Source organism: Triticum urartu, chromosome 7 (assembly GCF_003073215.2).
Source record: "Triticum urartu cultivar G1812 chromosome 7, Tu2.1, whole genome shotgun sequence".
Taxonomy (NCBI): Eukaryota; Viridiplantae; Streptophyta; class Magnoliopsida; order Poales; family Poaceae; genus Triticum; species Triticum urartu.
The window spans coordinates 670,056,805-670,065,595 of record NC_053028.1 but is presented as its reverse complement, the minus strand read 5'-3'; positions in this window follow the sequence as shown (position 1 = coordinate 670,065,595).

The window sequence follows — 8,791 nt, the reverse complement described above, 5'->3', positions numbered from 1 at the left end:
CCGAAGCGAGCCGAAGGCGCGCCGTCATCATCGCCCCTCCATCGCCGGAGCCGGGCAAAACTTGTTGTAGTAGACAGTAGGGAAGTCGTCGTGCTAAGGCCCCATAGGACCAGCACCCCAGAACAGCAACCGCCGCCGATGAAAAATAACGTAGATTGGAAGGATCCAAACCAAAGACACACGAACGTAATGAACAACGACGACATCCGAAGACATCACAATATAGTAGCATAAGTAGTAGCATAAGTAGTAGCATTGCATGAGCTAGATAGTATACACATTACAACTAATATAGATAAGGGTAGCACGACAAAAATAGTACCATTACAACTTATATAGATAGTTCATAGGTCAACCCAACACGACAATAATAAAACACCACCGACGTGCTTGCTTGCTCCAAGGCCAACTCCTCTCCTCCATGGACAACTCCTTCACTCGTCATCGTTGGTGGGGTACGGGAGGGTGTGCATGCGCTCATCGGCGGGGAAGACGCTGCCGAAGTCGGTGAAGATGTTGTACATGGTGAATGCGATGAACTCGCGTCCACACCAAAAACACGGCCGAGGAGGTAGTAGGCATCGAAGGGGTTGGTGAACCTCACGATGAGCCTGATAGGATGGCCATTGTTACTGACCTCTTCGACACGGAACATGGCCGGAGAGCCCCTCGGGAGATGGAGGTAGCCGGCGGAGAGGAAGAACTCGGTCAGTCCTCTTGCCCCCCTCCACCTCGAGATCACCCACACCTGTAGGGTGTTGTCCACCCGGACTCCGGCAGGGTAGAGCCTCTCGGGGAAGGTGGGCGACACACGGTAGGTAGCCCCCCAGTGAATTGCATCTTGCTTGCTTCGAGTGGATCTTGGGACGGCTCGGACGGCTTGTGGTGAAGATGGGAGATGAAGGAGAGCGAGAGGAAGATGTAGGCTTGGGTGTGCTTAAATAGCCAAGGTGCACCGTTTTAACGTGTTTTTTTCCTCTCCCTCGTAATGGCATGGGAAACGGGCAATGTGCCATCGAGTCACCCAAGCCAACCCGTGTGTACACGCGCATGCATTGTGGTAGTAATGCCAACGACGCGCGTAGCACTCTAGAAATTAAAAACACATCGAGAGATGAGCTCGATGCCATGCATGCAACGGCTAGCCATAGTCGGGCATCTAGACCCATCTACAATGGGTAAATAGCCATAATGCAACCAGGGTGCCGGCGGGCATGCTCGATGCCATGCATGCAACGTCGAATGCTACAAGGGCGGCCGCGGCAGGGCTGAACACGCGTGCATGCTTTTCAGGCCTGTTCAAATGCTGCGTGGTGTCCATCGGTCCAACGGGTGGGCCGCATTAATTAAGCCCAACAACACATGGTAGGCCTGCTCAGTGTTATACAACGTAAAAAAATGGGCTAAAATGACCAGCTGATGAAAGTGCAACCCGCAGATCTGTGACGTGGCTCCTGATCCAGACCGTTTCTTATGTTCACATCCATCCAATGGTCCATAATGCTGCGTGTTATAATATTCAGCATCTTCGAATCAGCCAATCAGAGTGGAGCCCGCGGATCGCTGGCGTAGCCCTAGTGCCTGATCCAGACCGTCCATTCACGGCCATCCAATGGCCCAGAGGAATGCGGGGTTTTGAGAGGTTTTCAAGGGTTAGGGTTGAGCATAACTAATTCAAATATATATATATATATATATATATATATATATATATATATATATATATATATATAACTTGTGCCGATCATCGTTCTATGTGACTAAGTATCTAGGAAAAATAAGAAACTTGGACTACGGATATTTTCATGAAAAAGCTTTCACAAAAGATGGCTATCAAGAACGTGGTTGTAGGGTTTTGAAGAGAAGTGAACTAGGGTTTAGTGTTAAACATGTCATACTTGATCGCAACGATCCAATATCAGGAAGTACTCTTATATACACACATTAGATGTCAAGTTTCCTTTTTTGGCTCATTTAGAGAAGGTCGAAAAAGACTTGCTTACAAATGGGTCTGTTTTCCCTAGCTTTGGAGGAATTTTGGAGCTCATGTGGAGCATATTTTTCATGTCGAGAGTTCCACATAATAAAAGTGCTTCAATTAATCAACCAACATGCATAATAGTCCAGAAATCATTGTAACACCATACCACAGACCAAATAACTTCAAATTTGAATTTTGGCTCAAATTTGAATTTTGTCTCAAACATGAATAGTATTACACAAATACACATCATATCAAAGTAAAAGTACCATTACAAAAATTCAGGCAAGGTTTTATTACTACAATATAGTAGCAATACACAAGTTTCAACAAATTATCACTTCTGCTTCTTCCTACCACTCGATTTCTTCTTCTTCTTTTTACCAATGCTTGTTTTTTGTTGTACAACACCCGGTTCATTCAAGCTCTTGATTTTCTTCAATGGACTGCCCGGAATAGCAGCTTCATTACGCACCACAACAGTTGCAGTATCATTGAACCCAATATCACCAGTTGGCAACACAACTTCCAATATAGGCTCAGTGGGGACCACATCAGCTGGAATATCTTCAGTTGGCAACTCAACTTCCAACATAGGCTCATCTTGCACAACATCAGTTGGAATATCTTCGGAGGTACCCATATCTTCAGTCGGCACCAGAACATCAAAATCTTGCTCATCTTGCAGCAACACATCCAAGTCTTGCTCATTTTGCACCACACCATCCAAGTCTAGTTGAATGTGTATAGTTTCACCAAAACTTCTCTTTCTTATACAGCCATTGCCTCTTGCATTTTTCTTTGTCCAGTACTCTTCAACAACAAGGGGCTCACCTGCACGCTTCCTCCTAAAAAGATAAAGCATGTCAACTGGTTAGTAATTGAAAAATGCAGCAAAATAGTAAACAATGCAAACATATGCCCACATACTTTGGCCTTTCAGAAGTGTAACAACATTTGGGAGATTCAACTCGGTGCCCAAGTTCCTGGCACAACTTGCATCTATTTTTGTTACTTTTTTGGGACCTTTTTGGCTTTGCATCCTTCTTTCCCTTGCCCTTTTTACTACTCTCACCTTTCTCAAATCATGCCTTTAATCTACTCTCTTTAGGCCTGCCAACCTTTCTTTTTGTTAGGGGAGAACACATGGAAAATTCATATTCCACTTCAGGCCACTGAGAATGATCTGTAAGTGCTGGAATTGGAGTTGCATATGCAGCCTTGAATCTTGCTACTGAGTAGTATTCGTGCAAATATGGGTGCACATTTATCTTCCGTCGGGAGGCCAAGAAAAGTATGGCATGATCACATGGTTTCCAAGTGTGCTGCCACTCCAAACAAGTGCAATCATGCATTTCAGTGTTAACAACATGCCTTCTACCAGTTTTGGTATCTCTAACTTCAGCACCCCACACAGAAGATTTTTCAACAGATAAGTGCGTAAGATTTCTACTCCTGTTGACCACCTGTTGTACCACTGCAGGAAGCTTATCCCCTTGTAGACAACCACCAATCCTTATTCTCAATTCCCACAAGCACATGATTATGATCCTGATTTGGTCAACCATGTCATGCACATGCAAATTTTTTAACTGCTTCACCTTGTTGTTAAAACTTTGTGCCAAGTTGTTGTTGATATGATCACACTTGAGGGCAGTGTTAAATCCTGACCTATACCATAATAGAGAATGGTAGGTGTTCACCCATGGACCGTACTCAGGGCATGCTATCATTATCTTACCAAGATGATATGAATGTGTCTTTTTAGTGTAAGATCTTGCTGCTGGCCACATGAGACCAAATTCTTCCCCTCTGAATTTTTTGATCAAATTCATCCACATATGGCCGAAGCACTACATCTGCCCACAATGGGGGAAAAATTCTTCACTGCTATTTCTAGCCCTTTGCATGCATCTGTGTGGACTGTCAAAGGTGACACTGGCCCTATGCATCTTTTCAACTGCATCATGAACCATGTCCACAAGACCTCTGTCTTTGACTGAAATAAGCCAATAGCAACAGGGAACATCCAGTTGTGTCCATCCAAAGCATTGCAAGCTGCCAACTGACCATTCCACTTTCCAGTCAAAAATGATGAGTCTATGCTCAAATATGGATGACACCCTGCCTTGAAGCCATCAATGCAAGGCTTTAAAGCCATAAAAGACTTAGAGAAAAGGACTCTTCTATCCTCTATTACCTCAGTATCTATCTCCACAACACTACCAGGTGACCTCTTCTCCACCTCTGCTTTGAAATTATAAAGCATCCTAAAAGTACTTGCCCAGTCACCATATAATTGTTTAATTGCCCTTTGTTTTGCCTTCCACACCGTGTTATACTTCACCTTAATGGGGTATTGCTTTTCCAAGTCTACTTTAAGTTTCTTTGCAATAGTCTTTGGTTTCTTGGCTAAAATAGGAGTGATCTTTTCTGCAATCCAAAGCTGTGATGTCATGGTTGATACTCTTTGTGAACTTGTAATACAAGTATGTTGGTGTGGGATTTGATTCACCCTAATGGTACTTCCATCAGGTCGGCGTCTAGCAGATATGTACCACTTGCAAGGCTTGACACTTCCATCAAAACCTTTACATCTTGCATAAAACTTCTTTCTATTAGTCCACTTAGTCTTGGCATCAAACTCATGTTTGACTGCATGAGTCTTGAAACACATCCTAAACTCATCCATGTTTGGGAACAACTTCCCCACTGCAATAACAGGGTTTTCCTTGTCATACACATTTACCAACTCATCATCATGTGCATCATCTACATCATTTGCAGCATCTTCCATCAGCTGTCCATCCACACCTTCAGTTCTATCTCTGTTAGCATGAGTATCAGTAGGCATACTAGATTCACCATCCTTATCCTCCTTATCTTCATCAGCTACTAGAATGCCAAAAAAATTGGCCATCTCAGTGTCATCCATGGGTGAATGACTAAATCAGTTGGGTCATTTAATCCTACTGAATTCCAATCAATAGAAACAACACTTGCAACACCATCAGAGCCCTCGTCTGCATCACCCCCCTCAGGTAATACTGTCACTTCACCAGTACACATGGGCATTATCTGCCTCTCTGAAGCCCAATCATCATCTACCATCTGTGAAGCTAATTTTGAAGGCACATATCCAACCTTAAAATATGATTTCAGATCAACAAGCTCTGCATGAAACATAGTCTGTTCGGTTGTCTAGCCATCTTGTCGATCGATTTCATCAAGCATCTCTTCACCATCCTCAATTCTCACACTCTCCTTTCCAATTATGAAACTATAACAATGCTATCTCTTGCCCGGGACCCCAAAAAATGCTCTCCCCAATTTTTTCCACCACATCCTTCACGGCCTTCTCTTCCATGCTCTGTAGGTCTTGTGGATCAATCTCTGCAAAATCAATCTCCCACTTCACAATTGTATCTCTCTCTCTGTCCCGGATGCTACCATCACCTAGCTACGCCTTAGAAGGAAGGAATTCCACAGTGAATTCGAATGTCCGAGCACCATCCCCCCTGTTTGTCAATGGCGGGGCGGTGTGAGGTGAGCTAACGAAAGCAGACAAGGCACAAATCGCATAGCTTGGAAAGGATGCACATTAAGGGATTACCTAGTCGATGTTGTTGTCTCTGGCGGCTCCATCGCGGTCAGCCCCCTCTCCCACCCACCCAAATCTGGATCAAATTGACCAAAAACACCAAAAAACAGAGGGAACAGAGGCGATGCGGTGAGATCTAGCTCGACACGGAGGGAACGGGACATGGTTCCGGATTCACTAACCACAGCCGCCGCCGTCACGGAGAACAAAAGCTCCATGCTGCTATCACCGAGAACAAAATCTCCGGTGCGGTCACTGGCTCACCGCCGAGAACGAAGAGGAGGGGGTGGGAGCAACGGCTTTAGACAGGGGTACACGTTCAGACAGGCACGGGGACACGTTTCACCTGATGCACTGGCAAGTGGGGCCCGTAACTAGATGCACTGCCAAGTGGGGCCCGTAACTAGATGCACTACCAAGTGGGACCCACATGTCTTAAACATAACCTCACTCCCGTTGACGACCAGTTTAATCGCCCGAGTGGGCCTTGGCTATTTGGACTTCTGAAACGTAGCACTACAGCTATTTTCGTCAACTACGTCGCACTCCTTCCATTGCACCTCAAAGATGTCGCACAGGAGCTATTGACCCTTTATCGTCAGGGTCGGTCAAATTGTGATAGTTTTCTGTTAAATACTCTGACCTCAGCGGAACAAAGATTTGAAAAAACCATCAGGATGCTAATAGCTTTGAAATCATTTTTGCACGAGAAGTAGTCAAGGGTGTTAATCACAAGCATCAACAAGGGGTTAACACAACTGGAGACAAAGCAAATCCAAAAATCACACAAGGGTGGACGCGGATTTGAAAGACATCAGTATTGTTTTCAGAGTGGTACTTAAACTTTATATGATTACGCGCATCATGTCAATCTAATGCCAGGCGCCTAACCTTATGACGATCGCGCGAGGGAATTCTGGCTAGTGGAGAAGCTCTGTACACATCCAACATTCCGACGTTGACCTTTCCATCTGAACGTCTGGGAAGATAAGCCAATTTAGCGGCCGCGTGCTGTTTTGCCTGAACATTTCTGCACTAGTGTCTAAGTTCTTCAACAGAGTGATGATGAGAAGGACGTGCATCATGTCGTAGCCGGGTTGGGGAAGCGCAGAAGGATGCCGAGCCATTTGAAATACTCAAAGCTCGCGATGAGAGCCACGATCCCGGTGTTGGCATCAGAGAAGGAGAAGCGTTGGTCGTCCTCCATTGTGACGTTGTGGCGCTCGTAGTAGCCGCCGAATAGGTGAGCGAGGATAAGAGCCAGCAGGATGGACGGACGGGTCTTTGGTTGAAGAATACTAATACAATGTTTGGTTGAAAAATATTGATTTCAACTAAAACCACGACACTTATTATGGAACAGACGTATATATTCTCATTAAGAAAGATGGTTAGCACATAATTACTATTCAACAACAGATCAAATTGAATGGAATTTTGTGAATGAACTAGGTAGGGTAACAGATCAAGCAAAGCTGCACCATCGTAATTAACATATCCGTAAGGACCCGTTGCTGACGAAGTGGTGAAATACGATCTGATTACAACTCGAACCGTCTATTATAAGGTGTCTTCATGACCCGAACCCTAACCCTTCCAAGTTATTTCTCTTGGCCCAAAATATGCAAGGGCAGGAGATGCCGCAATCGCCGCCGGCGGCCATCTCGGCCGTGCTCGATGATGATGATCTCCTGGGCGAGATCATCCTCCGCGTCACCTTCCCCACCAGCCTCGTTCGTGTTGCCCTCGTTTGCAAGCGCTGGCTCAGCCTCGCCTCCGCGTCCGCCTTCCTCCGCCGCTTCCGCAAGCTCCACCCGCCCAGCCTCCTCGGCGTCTACGTCTTCAGCATGTATAACAATGGACCGCGGTTCGTGCCGATGCCTCAGCCCCCTGAGCTCCAGGCCGTCCTCCATAGCGGCAGCTTCAATTTAGACTCCTTGATCGGCCACGTGGAAGCACCTCAATGCTGGAACGGCCTCCTCCTCCTCACCTCCCTCGACGAGCAGGGCACAAGAACGGTGCGCTGGCCCCTGTACCCTACGAGAAATACGACCATCCTCCCACCAGTCCCCACCTTCTTCGATCTCGATGACGGCTTCGTAGGCTACTGGGATCATGACATCTTCCCCAACGGTGGCGACAATGCCCTGTCTTTCTTCTGTTTGGCATTAGGTTGGAAGGAGCAACAGACAATTGTGCATCTGTATGTGTTACAAGACGATATCTGTGCCATCCACACTTCGGTAGTAATTGAAATCCCGAAGGTCGAATTGATAACCGCCAGTTTGATCGCTGACATGAAGATCTACAATCTGGTCAGTGTGGGCGAGATTGCTAAGTTATTCGTGCTAGATCTTGTGTCTTCATCTTTCTCACTAGTTAACCTACCTGAAGCTGAAGATGGTTGGACAATGGGTCTGAAGCTCACGCACGGTACTGGGGTTCATCTGACCCATGTAAAGGACTGTCAGCTTCGCATCTGGCTTATCGGGATGGATAGCAACGGAGTCCACAGCTGGTTTCTTGTGGATACCATTTATTTGCCTGAGATTTGTGCTAATCATATGATACCAACTCACATCTTCGAGGGTGTTGGTGATTCTGATCTTACAATGCATGCAGTTTGGGACAATTCTGAGTTTGTTCTCATGGAGTTGGATGGTGTCCTCTACCTTTTGGATATTAAACGCAAGGCAGCAAGGCAGGTCTACAAGCTAACACCAAGCGATAAACTCTATTTCAGTGTCACTCCCTTTTTGATGGTCTGGCCTCCTAAATTCCCTGCGATAAAGTTAGGATGAGATCCGGAATAATAACGTTGCAAGGTTTGCCTTTTATTCATCTGTTTAGTGCTGTGGTCTAGTTTCCTGCAGTTAACTCAGCTAATACTTTATCTCGTTTACGATGTTCATCATGTGCATGCTCGTTTCTGATTGTAAATTTTAGTTTAAATTATCACACCAGCTGACTATCTTCATCCCAATTATACATATTAGTCGTGCTAGAGAATAAAAATGTTCTCTATATTGGATATTTTGATTTTATTCGCTGCTACCTTTCAGATTTACTCAGCAAATTCCTGTCGTTGACGTAATAACACCGTTATATATAACTCAAGATTTGGATTCTTGATGCTATGCGTCGGGTGTGACGGCACAGCAGCGGGCCGACCTCTTAGTTGGTGGACTTCCGGATCACATCCGCGTGGA